The sequence below is a fragment of the Meles meles genome, chromosome 2 (assembly GCF_922984935.1).
Source record: "Meles meles chromosome 2, mMelMel3.1 paternal haplotype, whole genome shotgun sequence".
NCBI lineage: Eukaryota > Metazoa > Chordata > Mammalia > Carnivora > Mustelidae > Meles > Meles meles.
In genome coordinates, this window is record NC_060067.1 from 203197153 (window position 1) to 203217941 (window position 20789).

At 38.4% G+C, this 20789-nt stretch overlaps 1 protein-coding gene and 1 pseudogene across 1 annotated transcript in view; both read left to right on the forward strand.

The window, feature by feature from the left end:
• GPM6A (glycoprotein M6A) overlaps positions 1-20789 on the forward strand; it is a 343266-nt gene that overhangs the window by 145570 nt on the left and 176907 nt on the right. The window lies entirely within an intron of this gene.
• LOC123937440 lies at positions 6727-7065 on the forward strand (annotated as a pseudogene).

Sequence of the window (20789 nt, forward strand, 5' to 3'; positions counted from 1 at the left end):
TCAAGAATGGATGTTGGGCGCCTGGGTGGCTCAGTGGTTTAGGCCGCTGCCTTCGGCTCAGGTCATGATCTCAGGGTCCTGGGATCGAGTCCCGCATCGGGCTCTCTGCTCGGCAGGGAGCCTGCTTCCCTCTCAGCCTCTCTGCCTGCTTGTATCTCTCTCTGTCAAATAAATAAATAAAATCTTTAAAAAAACAAAAAAACAAAAAAACAAACAAAAAAAAAAAAAAAAAAAAAAAAAAGAATGGATGTTGCGGAGCACCTGGTTGCTCAGTGGGTTAAAGCCTCTACCTTCAGCTCAGGTCATGATCCCAGGGTCCTGGGATCGAGCCCCACATCGGGCTCTCTGTTCAGCAGGGAGCCTGCTTCCTCCTCTCTCTCTCTCTGCCTGCCTCTCTGCCTACTTGTGATCTCTCTCTGTCAAATAAGTAAATAAATAAAGTATTTAAAAAAATTAAAAAAAAAAGAATGGATGTTGCATTTTCTCAGTATTTTCCTGCAAATATTTAGATATTTAGATAATTTACAATGAGGATTGATATGGTTAGGTTGAAGCCTATTATTTTGTTAATTATTTTCTGTTTATTTCTTCTGTCTTTGTTCCTTTTTCCCTTCCTGTTTTTTTTTTTTTTTTTTTTTAAGATTTTATTTATTTATTTACTGGGGAGAGAGACAGAGCACAAGCAGGAGGAGCAGCAGGCAGAGGAAGACGCAGGCTCCCTGCTGAGCAAGGAACCACTGCAGGACTCTATCCTCCGACCCCAATATCATGACCTGAACCAAAAGAGGACAAAAACTGACTGAGCTACCCAGGCATCCTATCCCTTCCTGCTTTTAGATTGAGTATTTTTTATAATCCGTTTTATATCTTTTCCATGTTGATTAACTACAAATCTTTGTTTTGCTATATTGGTGCTTGTTTATTGTTTATAATACATATTTGAAATTATCACAGTCTGTCTTCAAGTGATTTTGTATTTTAGATACACTATAAGAACCTTGCAAGTCTGTGCTTTATTCTCCCCTCTCAGTCTTTGTTCTGAGATGTATTTTACTTCTTTCCTATTCATAAATCACACACTACATTGCTATTATTTCTGGTTAACCAGTCAGTTATATTCCTTAAGATTTAAAGATTAATTTTGAGAAGTTTCAGATATATAGAAAATTTGAAAAGATTGTACGGAGAATTCCCATGTACTGTTTGCACACCATTTCCTTGATTAATAATCTGCTACATCAGGGAGTATATTTGTCAGAATTAATGAACCAATACTAATACATTAGTATTAATCAAAGTCCATACTTTATTCTGATTTCCTTCATTTTTACCTAGTGTCCTTTTTGCCTGTTCCAGGAAACCACATTAGATTATCAACAGGTTTATCAAATAGTTTTGTTTTTTGAGCAGTTCCTTATTTTCTAGCACTATAAGGTACTCCAAGCTCATCTTGTATCTTTCCAACCCAGTCTGACAATCAAGCCATTTCTCCAAAGATTCCTCGTTTTATTTAATGGTGAATGATATTAAAAACGAAGATGTGGGGGTTACGTGTGCTCATGGTTGCTTCAGGGACATCTCAGCTGACAGAGAAAAGAAATACATCTGTGGATATTAACTTATATGTATGCACATATTTATAAATATTTCTGTATGCAACTTCTGCATCTAAATAAATGTAACCATAAATTTTTACTGATATCTCCAATTCTAATCCACTACCTTATGGATAATTCTAGCCTCCTCTTTCTGATCTAAAATTTTCACTGCAATAGTGGGAAACCTGACTTGCCCCCCAACCATTCGTTTATTTATTTATTTATTTAATTTTTCAGCTCCAGTATACTTGTAGAGTGGTATGAGCATTGTATTCTTTCCTCCAGTAGAAAACAACTGTGTTAACTGGAATGTAGTACTGACGTTCAGTTCATTTTGCCTCGAGTCTTACAAACGCCATTCATTTCCAAGGTGGTTGTAACAATCACCTTATCCCCGACCCTTCAGTATGGTTGTTTTATACATTTGTAATATAGTTAGAATCTCTTATTATAGTCTGCATTCTTTCCTTGGGACCTTTGTCCTAAAAAGTGAATTTTTAAAATACATTAGGGGTGCTCGGTTGGTTAGGTGTCTCTCTTCACCTCAGGTCATGATCCTAGGCTATGGGGGTCGAGTCCTGCTCGGGCTCCCTGCTCAGTGGGATCCTGCTTTCTCCTTTTCCCTCTGCCTGCTGCTTCCCCTGCTTGTGCTCTCTCTGTCAAATAAATAAATAAAATCTTTTTAAGAATTTGCATACATTAAGGTTCACTTTTTGTGTTGTAAAGTTCTTAAGTTTTGCAAATGCAAATTAAATTTTTGATATTTATAATACAACTATAATAATCATTTTAGTGTCTTAGCTTGCTAATTCTGGGTCTGGTTAAATTAATTTTCTCTGTTTTGGGGCATATTTTCTTGCTTTTTTGAGTACTTAGTAATTTTTTTTAAATTGAGGTATGCTAGACATATAACATAAGTTTACAGTGTACAACATGTTGGTTTGAATAAGTGTATGTATTGTAATATGGTTGCTACAGTAGCATTGGCTAATACCTTTATCATGTCACACATTTATCATTTCTTTTTTGTGTTGGGAAGAGTTAAGATTTAGTCTCTTAATAATACAGTATTGTTGATATAATCATGTCATACATCAGATCTTCAGAACTTATTTATCCTACTGGTGTAAGTGTGTACCCTTAACCAGTATCTCCCCAATTTCCTCACCCCTCAGTCCCTGCTAACTACCATTTATTCTTTGATTTTACAAGTTCAGCTTTTTCAGATTCTACATATCGATAATACCATGAAATATTTTTTCCCTGTCTGACTTATCTCACGTAGCATAGTGCCTTTAAGGATCATCCATGTTGTTGCAAATGGCAGGATTTTCTTCGTTCTCATGGCTATATACTATTCCATTGTGTATATATACCACATCATCTTTATCCATTCATCCACTGACAGCCACTTAGGTTATTATCATATCTTGGCTTGTGAATAATGGTGCAATGAACATAGGTATATGGATATCCCTTCGAGATACTGATTTCAATTCCTTTGGATATATACCCACGTGGGATTGCAGGACCATATCATAGTTCAATTTTTAATTTTTTTTAAAAGATTTTATTTATTTATTTGACAGACAGAGATCACAAGTAGGCAGAGAGGCAGGCAGAGAGAGGAGGAAGCAAGCTCCCTGCCGAGCAGAGAGCCCAATGTGGGGCTCGATCCCAGGACCCTGCAATCATGACCTGAGTCGAAGGCAGAGGCTTTAACCCACTGAGCCACCCAGGTGCCCCCAGTTTTTTATTTTTTGAGGAACTGCCTTATTCTTTTCCATATTGCTGTACCAATTTGCATTTCCACCAACCATGTATAAGGGTTCCCTTTTCTCCACATCCTTGCCAACATTTGTTATCTCTTGTCTTTGATAATTGCCATCTTAACAAGTGTAAAGTGATTTTTCATTGTGGTGTTGATTTGCATTTCTGTGATGAGTAGTGATATTGGAGTATCTTTTTAACGTACCTCTTGGTGATTTGTGGATCTTTGGGAAAATGTCTATTCAGATTCTTTGCCCATTTTTAATTAGATTGCTTATATTTTTGCTACTGAGTTGTATGAGTTCTTTATATATTTTGGATATTAACCCCTTAGTAAATATATGGCTTGAGAATATTTTCTCCTGTTCTGTAGGATTTTTTTTTCAACTTATTGATAATTTCCTTTACTGTGTAGAAGCTCTTTAGTTTAATGTAGTCCTACTTGTTTATTTCATTTTTTGTTGCTTGTGCTTTTGGTGACTTATCCAAGAAATCATTGCCTAGACCAGTGTCCCTGTGTTTTCTTCTAGGAGTTTTATAGTCTTAGGTCTCACATTTAAATCTTTGATCCACCTTGAGTTGATTTTTGTGAGCAGTGTAAAGTAGGGATCCATGCCAGGTAATTTTTGATAGCCTGCTAGATATTTTGAATTTCTTCTTGTTGAGTTTTTTTGTTGTTTTTGTTTATCCTTGAGTCCTGTTTTGGGGTGCAGTTAATTACTTGGAAACCATTAGGTCCTTTCAGGGATTCCTTTTTTTGGTTTGTTAGTTGGGACCAGAACAGTGTTGCAATGTTTTGTGCAAAGTCAGTCTTTCTTTCTTTTTTTTTTTTAAATATTTATTTATTTTACAGAGAGAGAGAGAGAGAGAGCATGAGCGTCTGGAGGGGCAGAGGAAGAGGGAGAGGATCTCAAGCAGATTCCCTGCTGAGCGGGGAGCCTGGCATTGGGCTTGATCTCATGACCCTGAGATCATGACCTGAGCCAAGACCAACTGGTAACTCAACCGACTGAGCCACCCAGGTGCCCCTGTCCAAAGTCTTTATTACTGAGACAAAACTCTTCTCAGTAGTCTCCCCCGTGCCCTGACAGTCTTGCCCTGTGACTGGTGGGAGCTCTGTGTGAGTGTCTGCTGCTGTTCCTTCTAATACTTTCTGGTGTCTTTTCCTGACCTTTGGGGTTTTCCTGACGTGTATTTGTTGATCAGTACCCTGCTGAACACTCAAGGCAGACCCTCTGTGAATCCCCGCATTTTCCCTCTGTTCACCTCTCTCCTCTCTGGTACTCTGTCTTTGCAACTTCTGCCTTCGTCTCTCTGCTCTTCAGCCTGGGGAGTTCAGCAGACATTGTCCGTTTCCCTTCCGTGCACCACTGCTGGGTGACTGTTCAGGATGATTGCAGGGCTCACCTTTTTCGTAGCCTTTCTCCGGGGGAACTCTGTCTTTCATTGCATGATATCCTTTGTCTTGAAAGCCATTGTTCCATATATTTTGTTCAGTCTAGGGTTGTTTCAGGTATGAAGGTAAATCCAATTTTAGTTACTTATTTTGGCCTGAAGCAATAACCCACGCACTGTCATTCATTAGAATTTTCTCCTTGGTGATTCCTAGGATGTTTATTTGTCTGAGCTCCCACTGGGATCCAATAAAAACAGTTTTTTGGTGAAACTTAGGGTCTGCCTTCACTCACCTTTACGTACAAGAGGCTTCCTGTAATATCTGCATGGCACACCTCCACTCTGTCTTCGTATGCTTCTTACTTTCTTCCCTCTTCTGTTTCCTTTTTAGACTGGTCTTTTTTTTTTTTTTTCCTTCCCTAAGAAACTGATTGTCTAAGAGATACTTATCTTCATGCTAATTTGTGCTGGCATAAATATATTTCCAAACTATGTGCTTTTTTTTAAGATTAAAAAAAAATTTTATTTGACAGGCAGAGATCACAAGTAGGCAGAGAGGGAGGCAGAGAGAGAGAAAGAGGGGGAAGCAGGCTCAATACTGAGCAGAGAGCCCAATGTGGGGCTTGATCCCAGGACCCTGGGATCATGACCTGAGCCAAAGGTAGAGGCCCAAACCACTGAGCCACCCAGGCGCCCCTATGTGCTTCTTTTGTAATCAAAATTAGGTCCTCAGCAACATTTTCAGTTAACCTGACCAAGTCAGAAATATGCCTTCCCTGTCCTTTACCCTGTGTCTCCTTGTGTGAGTAAGAGTCCCTTTGTTTTCTAACTTACTGGTGTGTTTAAGTCAATTAGTAGCTTGCATTTAGTTTCAAGGGAGAGTGGGTATGTACAATTCAAAGTAATGTGGACCAGTTATAAAATATATTGTATAAATACTCTTGATAGTGAAGTAGTACAGAGTGTTTAGGCTTACAACGATTGTTTGAACTTGCTAAGAAGGCTTAAAGTTTTTATTTTTGGTAACTGAATGATACTAATATCCTAATATCTTCACACAAAAATACCTCTTAGAAATAAAATCTCAGAGAGTCATGTGAATTCTCAGGTTGCCACGATTCATACTTATTGTCCTTTCCCTTAAAAAAAAATTCTTTAGAACATAACTCCTTACATAAAAGAATAGAATGACTTCACTGGTAATCTTATTAATTCTTTGTAAAGAGCAATGAAGATTTCCTGATTTTCTTATTTCTTGACCTCATTGTTTCTGTGGCTTTGGAAAGCTAAGGAAAAAAAAAAGAACTTGTTTTATTTCCCAATTATTGTCTGGTTAGTACTGCACTATTATTTAATACTTCCTTAATAGTGTGATAAGCTTCAACTCAAGTTTTTTTGTTTTGTTTTGTTTTGTTTTTAGTTATGATCAGGTAAAAAGGAAAAAAAAAAGGAAAGCTTCTTTTGTTAATACTTTCTTGTAAACTTAGCTCCGGGCTTTTCTATTTAATTAAATAATCCTTTTTGACATTGTGCCAAAAAAGCTTCACTTCAGTAATATTTAGGAGCTGAGTTGATGTAATCACATAAACATGTATTAGTTATTAAGGACAGAAGTGGTAAATTAGTCTTAAAGTGCTTTGATTTCTGTGAACCAAAGTGGCTTGAAAATTTTGCCTTAAAATCAATATTGGGGGAAAAAATAAGGCAAGTTAACTGTAGCACTCCGTTATCTCTGTAGTTTTCTGTAACCAGACTTTCTCAAGATTTGAGGGCCAGAAAAAAGAAGCTGTTAGATCTGAGAAGGCATGTGATGTTCGCAATCACTGGGTGGCCCACTTGGGTAAAACCAATGTTTATTGACTGTTGAATCAGGTACTTGGTCAGATCTTACATAATCAATGTCTTGTTTTAAAAAATGCTTATTTTTGGTGTGCAAGCACCTCAGGTACAGCATCATAAACAGCAAAACAGTTCCCACCCACTCACCTGCCTGTTGGTTATATGATGGCCCGCACTATGGAACCAGTGGGCAAAGAAGATCTTTAAAGGAGTTTTAATTGTTGAACTCTTGGGTGTTTTTGGAGCATATTTTTTATTTAATAAGATGAACACAAGCCAAGATTTCCGGCAAACGATGAGCAAGAAATTTCTCTTCATCTTGGAAGTTTATTACAAATCCATTGAACAGTCTGGAATGTATGGAGTCAGAGAGCAAGATCAAGAAAAATGGCTGAATAGCAAAAATTAGGACCAGTCATCGCTTTCAGCCTCCCATCTAAGCTGTTTGTGACCTTTGTGAGGGAAAAGAAAGATGAGCACACCACATTGTGGACTCCTGGCCCCACAGAAGAAAACAGAAACTTCTGGTCTGCCACGGCTCAGTCATTTCCCATCTATTATGCAAATCCCCTGCTTTTATCTGTTGTTTTCCTCTGGCATTTATTGTTAAAGATTACTGTTTAACAAATAAAAGACTAGGAGAAATGAAAAAAAAATGCTTTATTTTTTTTCCGATTTCTGCCATGTTTTAAGAATGTGAACTATTTTGTTTGATCAGTTTTTACACATTTCCATTAAAGTGAGATTTTTTTTCTTCCATGTTTTTCTGAAAACAATATAAGCCTTTTATCTTTTTTATTCTAAAGGGAACAGAATATTAAATAAGTAGGAAAGAAACATAAATGTTATGTAATTAGTGCTCTGACATGATTTTTGACACTCCATGCCTGAAGTTTAAAAAAAAAACAGGTCTAAATACATTTTCAAATTTGGATATGGAAATAGTTATTATTAATGGGAACTCGAATGGCTTTCGGCCTGGAAGGGTTTAGAATGAAGATATCACATGACGCAATAAGGGGATGTTTCACTTTTTCTCTGTCTTCTCTAATACAGTGCAAATTAGAGCCAGAAATATAAGGAGTTTGTGCCCTGAAAGAACATGTAAATTTTTAAAAACCCGTCTTTATTTGGTCCCGTCGCGTTTGCCCTTGGTCCCATCATATGTCCCTGGTGGTCTGCTTGCCTCTGCAACTATCCCTCGTTTCTTTTGGCCCCTTTTCTTATTACTGACTTTTAACCATGTAAGTCTTCCAAAAGCTTCTTCCTTTTTTTTTTTTTTAACCATCATCTTTTTTCTTGATATTTTCTCCTTTAGGTTCTCACACATTTCCATGCGTTTATACATTCGTTCCAAACCGATAGAGTATCTGTTATGTCCCAGGAATAATACCAAATGCTAGGAATATAGATTTTACCCTCTGGTCTCATCCTTTTATTCCACATGTAATAAGATGGCTAGAGCTCCCATTCCAGTTATCATGGGGAATTCAACACCATCTCCTGAGAGCCTGCTTTCCTCTGTCTCTCATTCTAAAGTCCTGCTCTAACTGATCCTTTTTTACCCAGTAACTTCCCAAGGCTGCCTTTTCCTATAGAGCTCTACCCTGTGTGCAGCCACTGCCCTCTTTTTGGCTTGTTAAAGCCCTTCTGGTCCATGTTTGTTGCATAAAATGGATTTTACTGAAAGCTAAAAGGTAATGGAGGAAGATCATAGCTCCATACAGAACAGAAAATTGTTTAAACTCATGATTAAGCTGGAAACAAACTATAACTTGGAAGTGAATGAAATTTCCACAGTGTGCAAACTGGACTTTCAAATGAGGATTTGTTTGCATTTTTTGCACCCGTAGGTGTGGCAAAAGCTTGGTCTGAAGGTAGGGTCTTGTGTTTCCCCTCTGTACTCCAAAGCCGCCAAATCCATGGTCCCTGTTTCATACCAAATAGAGGACTAGAGGCCCATCCCTTTTCGGTGTAGCCCTGACTGCTCTACCCTCTCATTCCTCAGCAAGAACATTTGTATACTTAGCTGGAGATGGGAGCCTCCAGAAGACCAAGGGGCAGGAAAGGGGAGAAATGGGCTACAGGAGCTCATTGCTAGCTAGGAGGAACTTTTCCAGTAAGAAAATTGTGGAAAATATAACAGAGAGAAAGAGTGCCTACACAGCAGGCATATTCACTTTGCATATATATTTTTTTTTCTTATATTATAAAAATGGATATTGGGTGTCCAAGAAGATTCCACATCAGATCACGTGAGGTGGAATAATTCAGAATGTCATCCCTGTTAAGCATGCACCTTTCAGGGCTCCTGGGTGGCTCAGCCATTCGGCTCAGGTCGTGCTCCCAGGGTCCTGGGATCTAGTCCTGCATCCGGCTTCCTGTTCAGGAAGCCTGCTTCTCCCTCTCCCACTCCTCCTGCTTGTGTTCCCTCTCTTGCTGTCTCTCTCTCTGTCAAATAAATAAATAAAATCTTAAAAAAAAAAAAAAAAGGCATGCACTTCCCAGCTCCTACCTCCTCCCTCACTCAAAGACCCCTTCACCTTCCCCCTGGATGCTTGTTAGTGTATCAAAGCTAGCAATCCAAAATCAAATTGCCACATCCCAAAATTGTTTCTCTCCTTGCATTTCTTAATTTTGTTTATGCTAATGATAGTCTTTAATCATTTGCATCTGTATCTCCTCCCTACCCATTGCCCTCATCTTCATGTTTGTTTTCCTGAATGTTTTGAGTCTGCATTCCTAAAAATGTTCCAGTTCATCATCTCTCCTGAATGCCAGTGGTTAGCCCCTTGCCGTTCTGATTTAGTTCCTTGTTATGTCTCATGCAGGGTATTGTAATAAACTTCTTACTAATTGTCGTGTCTCTATTTGTCCCTTTTATGGCATAAGATTCCTAAAGTAGAGCACAGAATCACACTCATCTCCTGATTAAAATCCTTCACAGCTGTCTTCTTTCACACTGAATAAAGTCTTCATCTCTCTCTTCAGATCCTTCCTTCAATAACATTCTTAGATTTATCCCTTATTTTTATAGATGTACAAGAGGGTGGATGTTAACTTTTTATTGATTTACTTCCTTCACTCCTTCCAGACTCATCTAGTTTCTCTTCTGTGGTCCTGATTTTGCTCATGCTGTTCTCTCATTCTGGAATACTGCTTGTTACTTGGTTCCCATATTCTGCTCATCCACACATATCCAAATGCATTCCGTTCTTCCAAATGCATCCCGTTCCTCCCGACTTAAACCATATGGCATCTCTTCCCAGGAATCATTTAGTACAACTCGTTTTTCATTTCTCAGAATTCATTTAACACCTTATCTGTGCTTATGTATTGCTATGATTCTGTGTTTTATTATAAATGTTTGTGTCTTCTCTTTCTTACTAGACAATGAGGGGAGGAAAAATACTTAAACATAGGTTCCAATATCTGTGTACTAAATTAAAGAGAAGTTACGACATTTTCAAATATTACAGATGAAGACAGTTTTCAAGGGATAATTCTCAATGACATGCAACTGTTATTTCTATCTCTTTGTCAATAAAGCCATTTCTGTATTAATCAGAGGAGGCTAGATTGACTACAGTGACAAATTAACTTGCAAGTTTTAGAGGCCTAACACATCAATGGATTATTTTTTTACCAATGGTACAGGTTTGATTTGGATCATCAAGTTACATCTGAACAGGAAAATAGTTTATCTTATAAAAGTACAAATACATATAAATTTAATCACTAGTTTTGAAATAATACATTTTATACATAGAAATAATTATCAAGGAATAGTATTTCAAATGGCTCAATACTCTCTCCTCGTTAATAAATTAGTAGAACAACAACAAAGCATCTAAAATGAAAATTGAGTGGCTTATTACTTTTCCTATATGAATTTGATTACATATACTTGTTTTCTTATTGGTTTCTTACTTGAATATTCCTTTTATTTTCATGCCAATAGATAAAGCTCCAAAATTATTGTAGTATCTTCTTAGCTTAGTAAGAAGTACAACAATATGTTAGGTCTTATGTTAATAGTTAATAAATAATAATATTTATTGTTGTATACTGGAAACCTGTGCCAAGAACATTATATACATTATCTCCTGAAATTGTCAGAACATTCTTTGATAGTGAGGTTATTAATATTCTCATTTTATATGTGAGGGAATTGAAAATAAGATAGGATGATAACTTTGCAAACATATCACAGCTAATGTAAGGTAAGGCTAGAATCCGATACCCACCGCGTCTGACTCTAGTCTCTAAGTTAAAATGTGTCCTCGGGTCCACTACTAGAGGTCCTACTCATAACTTAGCTTGCCTCTTAACCTCCAGAATTTTGTGTGATGTATTTGATTTTAAAGACTGGAAGACAGTTGAGTAGTTTTAGAACGTAACTATAAAAAAGCAGGAAGATTTAAAGTCTTTCTAATTAGGAACTCATTCATCTGATGAGTCCCAAATGGCATCCAGTAGTTTCAACTCATTGACTATCTGAGGTAAAAATGGAAATGTATTCATGTGGGAAAGTCTGTTCATTGGGGGCTGCTGTCTTTGAAAGTAGGAAGGCCAGACAACTACAAAACAGGCTGTCATTAAAAATTATACTTTACTGCACATGTCCCAGAAAACACTGTTTCAGCACGAGGCTGCTTAGAGCCTCTAGATTATAGCCTTGGTGTTTTGACAACTGTTCAAGAGGGAGAGCTGTGAGCTTTCTTGCCAACTAACAACGGACAAAGAGCTGGGATTGGGGCAGTAGGCAGAAGAGAAATGAAGATAGGGTCGGGAGAGAGAATTAAATAATTCAATATTTCATTTGCAGAATACTGTTCTTGGTTAAAAAAGTACTGTGAGCTTCTTAAGAAAAGAAGTTTGCCATAATGGACATCCATATGTTTAGAAACCTTGTTTCTCCCATGAAAGGAGGGCCATCCAGTGGGTAGTTTCAAGTAACATAGTACAACATTCTTGAGTTCATTTAGTGGGTGTGTATTAGATGGAGTGTTCTATTTCTTCTTCTCTACCTTCTGCTTCTACACTGAGTTACTACTTTAGCTTAGTAAGTGTTGTGTTAATGTCTTTTTCTATATGTTCTAGTATGCTTTACGCTAAAATGGAAAACTCACTGATTACTGGTTCTTCCTTATATAGCTTATATTGGCAACCAAAATATTCCAAAAATATTGTTTGCATTTGGGCTCAGAATGGAGCTATGTTAACAAATGAATTGAACTCACCTTCATTCCTCCCTGTTTAGATCCAGTCTGGCTGAATTATACATCTTATAGTTACGAGATTGATTAAACATACGAGATTGTATGTTTGTGTTAAAGTACGTAATATAATTGATAGATACCCTAGATTATTTGAATTTAGTATTCTATACCTCAGTCTCTTGGTATTCTGGGTAGTATCCTATTATACAGGTTCTTTAATTGTCATCCAGTATGGAAAAAGAGTAGGAAACCTGATGCTTAAATAAATACATCCTTTTCTTTAATCATTAAGGAAAAAAATATATTTTCTAACATTAATAGTTGTAAATGTATCAAGTCACTACTTGCTATGTAATACATTTCTCTAGGGGAAAACCCATAATGATTTACTTGATATCTAATTAATCTGGAGTATTTCTCAGGTTAAAAGCTTTACAACATAAGAGCAGAGTGGCTAAGGTTATGAAGATAAATCAGCCACACTCCTCTGAGCCCTGCTCCCTATAAATTTCTTGAGAGAAGAATCAGTGTTTGAATTTTCTTTCCAGAATTGCAGGATGTTTTTAACTGAAGTTTAAAGGACTTCGTGGATTCATATTGGGTTTCTTGAAACACCAAAATGTAGACAAAACTTGCTATGTTTTTATATATTCATTTGTAAGGGGTTGAGATAGCCAGTTCAATGCTTTTATCAGATTATCCAAAGGGCCCAGGATACACAAAAATCTGGGAGTCACTGAAATAATAGTTTCTTTCTTTTGTTGTTAAGTATAAGGTAAACTTATAAATTACTTATAAGGATAAGTAACTTAAAAGTAAAATTAAGAGCAGAGACAACAGTGTTATGGGATATTAGGATTTGAAAGAAATAACTACTTTAGTCTTTTCAGACTGCTGTAACCGCAGGCTGGAAGCATGAACAGCAGTCTCTTTCTCGGCCTTCTGGAGGGGGATTCCAAGACTGAGTCTCTGGCAGATTCAATGTGTGGGGAGAGACTGCTTTCCTGGTTCATACATGGCCATCTTCTCGCCGTGTCCTTACATGGTGGAAAGAGAGCAGGAAAGCTCTCTGGAGTCTCCTTTTATAAGGGCACTAACCCAGTTCATGAGGGCTCCATCCTCATGACCGAAGCACCTCCCAGAGACCCCACTTCCAACAGCATTGTGCTGCGAGTGAGATGACAGTGTATGAATTAGAGTGAGCACAACACTGTAGTCCCCTGCAAAACTTTCATGAATATCTCCTGTGGAAATAGTGCTGTGAACTTGAGGTTGGCCAATACTTGGAAGAGTAAAATGGAAGGAAGGGCAGTGCAGGCCCAGAGTAGAGCTTAAGCACATAGGGATATATTTTGGGACCAGCAAGTTATTTTATTGGTCCCTCCAATTAACTATAAGGGTGCAGTACAATATACATTTGGACAGGTAGCTTGGTGACATTCATAAATTCAATCATTTAAGCAACAGAGAGAAACTAAGAGTGTTTGAGAATAGGAATCATACAGTAAATCCCTTCTATGAGCCTTGTCTGGGTGATATTAGAGAGGGGAGATTTTGAACCATAGAAAGTAATTGGGATGTTATTGTAATGATTCAGATAAGGATTACTAAAAGTGGAAGCCATAGGAATAGAAAGTCTTAAATCATTATAGAAATTTCAAGAAAAAAAACTGTCACCAGACTGGATAGGTATTTAAGGATACACCCATATTTTTTCAAATAACTAAAATTCTGTTGCGAATCAACTTATGTCACATAAAAAGTCTATTTCTTTTTTGGTGTTGTTATTGAGTATAAAGGAAAAACTCAAGATATAGCATTATTGAAGACATTAGTTGACTTTAGACAAGGAAGACTGAATTAAGCTCGTGTTGAGCAGGAATAAATACAAATGCTGTAGAATATATGAGAACCTTTTCTTTAGCTGTTATATCTGGAAGAGGTGAAAGAACTTAAGGTAATTTATTATCTTAAGGGTATACCTACCCTCATAAGAAAGATCAATGTATAGAGAAAAAGTTAAAAGATAAAAGCAATAAAAATAAAGATTTAAAAAAAAACTGAATACCCAGAGCCCAAGAGACACTTATAAAATCTTGTCAGTGATAAGAAAACCAGACATAAGTATTTCAAGGGAAATTAAGAGGAATTTAATGAATCCTTAGTTAATTTGAGATAAAGTGTCATGTGCAAGCTACAAGAATTCTTGGAACATCACTTCATGGTCTGAATGATCAGGAGTGATCAGAGACAATCGTGGATGATCATGAATGATCGAAAACTATCTGGAAGATCGTGGATGATCACGTGCAATCATGGACAGTGATCCCTGAAACCTTCTCGACTTCTAATACTGGATTTTAAAAACTGTAAAGAAGGGGCGCCTGGGTGGCTCAGTGGGTTAAGGCCTCTACCTTCAGCTCAGGTCATGATCCCAGGGTCCTGGGATTGAGCCCTGTGTGGAGCTCTCTGCTCAGCAGGGAGCCTGCTTCCTCCTCTCTCTCTGCCTGCCTCTCTGCCTAGTTGTGATCTCTGTCTGTCAAATAAATAAATAAAATCTTAAGGAAGAAAAAACTGTAAAGAAGAACAAACATGAATATGTTGGGGATTATATATAGCATCGATCTATCTTCAGGTGGTATAAAGAATAAGCACATAGGTAATAATTTTGATAAACTTCAAATTAAAGCAAATTTGACACCAATTGTTAAGTACTTAGCATTCTTTAAAAAAAAAACAGATTATATTTACTCACTTGAGAGAGAGAGAGCATGAGCGGGGGTGGGTGGGTGGGGGGTTGGGGTGGGGTAGGCGGAGAGGTGAGAGGCAGAAGGAGAGGGACAAACAGACTCCCCACTGAGCAGGGAGCTTGATCCCAGGACCCTGAGATCATGAGCTTAGCCAAAGTCAGACGCTTAACCAACTGAGCCACCCAGGTGCCCCTTAGGATAATTCTTAATCTTTTAGGTTAAGTGTGGGATGTGTCATCATAGAGTAGAAAAAAGCTGGGCACAGAAATACAAAGAACTATGTTTATCTTTTTTATGGTCACTTAGCATGTAATGTTTGGGAGCATCAAATAGCTCACTGATGGGAAAAAAACAAGATGATAACCGTATCTGCCCTTTTTAGTTTACATTGGGTTTCTGGGAAGACCAGACTGAATCACGTAAAATCTATGATGTAATATAGATAATTTGAAGTAACATTTAAAACTTAAATCATCTTACACAATTTAATGCTAAATTTGCCTTTGGAGACTCTTGCAAATTTAGGAAGCCCTGGAAACATTATCCCAAAAAAGAATTCTGTGCAAAATATTGTTGCTACCTTAGAAAAAAACCAAGGTATTTCCCCATAATTTTCTCAAATGTTTTATATATGTATGCAGAACCAAAAACCAAGCTCTGATTTTCAGAAGAGCTTGGTATGAATGTCTATGTATGTCTCATATTGTAAAATATTTTTTAAATAAAAAATTATTTTGGCTTCATGCATATTCATGAGCAAGTCCTTTCTGTGTTATCTTAGAGCAATATAGATTAGCTGGGTGTTTTTGAAAATGGTAAATTGATTGGCAAATATGGAAACTACAAAACTCATACTTTGTATGCAGTGTGAGTCTGTATCTTGCATTTTATTTGTACGTTTTCTGGAGTCATTAGAAAACCAGCTCAGCTGTATGTTACTATTAAAAAATCAACTCTTTACCTCTCTGTCTTTAAAAGGGGCTAGCATGTTTTCATGTGTCCATACATAATTATAATCCAACATGGACATGAAAGATTGTTCCTTTTCTTGAAAATTCTTTATATGATTGTGTCGGCAACGACGCACTGCAGAGGTGTGCTGGCCCTTTAACGCTCTGTTTCTGTTGTCATGGAAATAAGATTTTCAAGTAGGTTTATCTGCTGTGCTCTGCTTTTTATAGATTCTCTATCATTTTAAGTTGGTTTTGGACAAGAATTCTTATCCTTTAAATAAAAATACCAATCTCTACTTTACTGTCTTTCAATGTATTTCCCTATAGGATTTCTTAAAAACCCCAGAGTGGGGGTGTGTTAGATTTTCCCGGAGTGTGCGTTATATATAGATGCTTAGCTCCTGGCCCTAAAAACTGGGATTTTTTTTTTTTTTTAAGAATTATAACGGAAAACAAAGAAGCAGGATCCAAATCCAAGTTCAGGCTTTTAAAATGTATTTTGCTCTCACATTAGTATTAGTCGTACTAATGCAAGTATTAGTATTAGTAATTTATACATGAAAACATTTTGAAACATGAACAGGATCGTATGACTGTCCTCATGTTGTTTATGCAAGTTCCTAACCTTGGCCTGCATGTTTCTTCATGATTCAGCAGCCACTCCTCTAGAATTCGTTCTACAGAGATGTGTGCAGTGGCGTATTGGTTCTGCTGCTAACTAGCTGTGTGATCTTGGCAAATTATTTCGTTGGTCTCTTTCTCGGTTTCCTTATCTGTAAAATGAGAATAATAACAGAGAGATTGTGACAATAACATGTTTTAATATACATAGAGTACTTAGAATAGTAATTTGAACCCAAAAAAGTGCTCAATTAATATTGTTTCTGGCATTATCATCTTTGGTCATTCTCCGCCACCTTTCTGTTCCTTCCTCAAACACATCAACACTTTTGCTGTCTTTGGACTGGATTTCATCCTTTGCTAATCATTGACACCTGCTTTCTCTCTCACATTAGCTAATACCCTACTTCCTTGCCACTTCAAAACTTGGAAATTATATATTTATTTTACTACTAGTGTGATCTCTATGCTTCCACATGTAAAAGGATTTAAGACATATTTATTAAACTAATAAATAATGGGAAAAATTCATTAAACTGGACAGTTGTTGCTCCATTTCCTAAGTCACTAAGAAGATATTTTAAAAGTAGAAATGATACTTGAATTTCCAAACAAGGCATTTTCCTCTGTTCCAGAGAATCTATCATGCGTTAGATTTATTGTTAATTATGAGAAAATCTCTTTCATATACCAGAGTGACTGGTAGCTACAGCTGTTTTTTAGTAACCTTCACCAAATCTCACAGAGTTTTTGCCCTGTTGTACTGGAGATGATTGTTGATTTCTTCTTTATGATTACATGTAAGAAGTTTCATCAAGATGGCTCTAATTTATGTGTCACTTACATTGCTTTCTCTTTTTAGGAAGTACCATTTTAAGGGACATTCTTGAAAGATGTTATAGTAGAGTACCATTAGTTAGGGTTCTCTTTAATCTCTTTAGATAAAGGTGTGTATCCTTGGATGGCACCAGACTTGAAGAAACTCTTTGGAGGAAAAGTAAGCGAACATGCTAAGTGTCAATCAACAGTGATTTAACAGCCTCAGACTAGTAAGTGTTTCACTAGGAAATCAGTGTTCAAGCTGGTCTGGTCAAGCCTCGAAGTGTTCAGATGGTACCACTATTTTGGTGAATTGTCTATTTTCAAATCTTTTGCCCATTTATTTAATTTTTTGATCATCATGTTTGTTTTTCTGACTTGAAAGAGTCCGTTCTCTACAGATTCTGGATAGAATTTGGTAATCAAGTAAAGCAAACCTGCACTCAGTGTATGACTTGCCTACTTTTTTTTTTTTTTTTTTTTTTTAAGTGGTGATGTCTTATTTATTTAGTTTTGGCAGGGGATCGAGCCCCGCGTCGGGCTCTCTGCTCCACAGGGAGCCTGCTTCCTCCTCTCTCTCTGCCTGCCTCTCTGCCTACTTGTGATCTCTCTCTGTCAAATAAATAAAATAAAATCTTTAAAAAAAAAAAAAAAGAAACATTGTATCCTTTACTCACAAACAATTTTCTTCATGGTCAGGAGGGAGTAGTAAATTGACTGTGAATGGGGATGGTGGGACGAAGTTCAGAATGGGGATGGCAGGACGAAGTTCAGTCGCTTCTGTTTAGAACCAGTCCGGCTCCCCAGAGTAGATCCCTGCTTCTGTTGCAGGCAGTTAGCATCTGGTGCAGGAGACAGGGACACTGCAAGTTCCTTTAGGGCAGTAGCAATTCATGTGAGCAAGTGTGAGTTTTTCTTCCTATTTTTATTTTTCCTGAGCAAATGGAAATATGAATTTTCACTTCCAGAGATAAAGAAGAAGACCAGATTTCTTCCAGGGAGCAGAAACAGTTCAGTGCCGGAAGGTTGAGTCAGAGGTGGGCAAGGAATGCTAAGTGGGTCTCTCTGGGAGATAGTTGGATTCATGAGTCAACTTCAAGGGGGGTTTTTCCTGAAGTGCTGAGGGAGACACATTTCACCAATCATGGCAGTTTGGGGGCTTGGTTACAAGTTAATGTTTGCCTGCAATTTGTGGTACATTTCAAGTCCAAACAACTGTACTATCTGAAGCTTGGATAATATAACAAGATGCTTATTTCTGTTTTTCTGTGGGAGAAATGGGATAATTTCAAATTAAATGGTAAATTCTCATAAATGAGTGAAGAGTTGCTTTCCTTTTTTCTGCCTTAACCCCTTTTCTTGAAAAAACACAAGCAGAACTGATTGTGATACGTCGTTATAAGGAGAGTGTGTTTGTGGTTTACCCGACACCAGCCCAAAGGCTGTTCCTTGCAAGGTGCTGGGCTAGATGCTTTGTGGAGTCAGAGTATGAGAGTCCGGCTCTTGGTCTCTGCGTGCAGACACTCTCTCTTTAAGCACCAGTTTCATTTCCAGAAACTTGTCCCATCACCATGGGTTGGTCCCAGATTGAACAGCCACCCATTACCCCTGTAATTCTGTATCTAGCAGAGTACTTAAGTTGCGAATGCATGGTAGAGATTTCACTGCTTATCATCTGGCCACAAAGATAGACGTGGAGACGCATGACTGTATAATAAACACTAAAGAAAATAACTGATAAGCAAGTGGTGCATGTGATAGACGAGAGGGGTCATTGATTCCTACTTCCCCCAACAAGCTCCTCTGCCCCATCTCATTTGACAGCAGGGCCCTCCCGGCACCGGGGCTAGCAACTTCAGTGCCCTTCTTCCCTGTCTTCCTCATTCACCTCCCAAGCAAGCCCTGAGAAAATTCTGTCAGTATGACCTTCAAACTATTTCCAGACTTTGACCTTGGCTGGCTATCCCCTCAGGGACTCTTCTGGTCCTGTCCCTCCTCCTCTCTCTCCTGGGTGACTCAGTGACGCTACATTGGTCTCTCTGCTCACTCTTGCTCCCTTAGTGTCCGTCAACACGACAGCCGGGCTGTTTCCTAAGGCTGCTGTAACGAATGGCCACACGCCCGTGGCTTAAAACAACACAGATTCATCATCACACACTGCTGGTGGTCAGATGTCTGACACGGGTTTCACTGGGCTCAAATCAAGGTGTCTGTAGGGTAGTTCCTTCCGGGGGCTTTTGGAGAGGGGCTAGTCCTTTGCCTTTTCTAGTTTCTAGAGGTCACCTGTCTTTCTCGGCTTGGTGGCCCGTTTCATTTTAAAAACCAGCAGTGTCGCATTCTGTTTCTCTGGCTCTCTCCTTCTCCCCCAGTCTCATTCTCTGTCTCCCTTACCTCTGCTTCTCTTGTCACACCTCCTCTGACTCTGACCTCCCTGCTTTCCTCGTATAGAGCCCTGCTGCTGATGACATTGGATGCACCCAGGTTTTCCAGAATAATCTCTCCACCTCAGCATCCTCAGCTTAATCTGCAAAATCCCTTTTTTTAGGTGAGGTAATCTATTCTTCTTAACCACACCTGTGGGTTCCAGTTAAAGTAAATAAGATCATATCACTCCTCTGTTTAAAATCCTTTCTTTAGTAGCTCTAAACTCATTCTTATAAAAGTCAGAATTCTTAAATGACCTGCAAAGCCCTGCCCCGTTGTCTTTCTGATGTCATAGCCTGTTCTCCCTTTTATTCACTATGCTGAAACTATGCCACCTTCCATGCTGTTCTTTGGGGCATGTTCAAGCACATTCTTGCCTTAAGACCTTTGCACTTTCTTTTTTCTCTACCTAAAATTCTCCCAGATATCAACATCAATGTCTTTGCACCTGTTTAAGTCTTCATTTAAACTCATTTTCTCAGTATTGCACTGCCTGACCAGCCTGTCTCAGGATTCAGCACCTTCCCCTAGAAATGTCACACTAGCCTACTTTTTTTGTATTTATCTCCTTAGACCTTGCTGCCACATGTCCTACGATATGGGTTATGTCCTAGTTTTTTTTCTTGTTTGTCTCTTGAGTCCTGTATCAAGGGAGTAGAGATTTTGTCTTTTTTTGTTTACCCTTCAGTCCCCATTGCCTAAAAGAAATCCTACCATGCAGGAGACCACATAAGATATTAGTTGAAGGAAAGGACACAGTGAAGGAATGGTTGGTGGGGAGCAGGAGAAAATGGAGCTGGAAGAAGTGGGCTTGTCTGTGGAGACGTGGACTCCAGGGTGAGAGGAAGCTGTGCGTGAGTAGAGGCACAGAGGGCAGGGAGGGCTCAGAGAACACCAATGAAGCTGGTGTAGTAGGAGCATAATGTGGTGGAAAGAACCCACCTACTCACCAAAGTTTCATGCTCCCCCTTTCAAATGCAGAGTGACTGCTGGGACATGCAGACCACATTTCCCAGCCCTGTAACAGTCAGGAATAGCATGTGACAGAGTCCTAGCCAGTGCACTGTCGCCAGAATCAGGGGCATGCCTTCCAAGCTAGGCCCATAAGACCTTCGCACATTCTGCACTTCACACTCTTTTCCCCTGCTGGCTTTTTTTTTTTTTTCTTTTTAAAGATTTTATTTATTTATTTGACAGTGAGAGATCACAAGTAGGCAGAGAGGCAGGCAGAGAGAGAGGGGGAAGCAGGCTTCCCGCTGAGCAGAGAGCCCGATGTGGGGCTCGATCCCAGGACCCCGGGACCATGACCTGAGCTGAAGGAGAGGCTTTAACCCACTGAGCCACCCAGGCGCCCCATTCTTGCTGACTTTTTGGAGAGGAAACTGTGCCCAGAGAAAC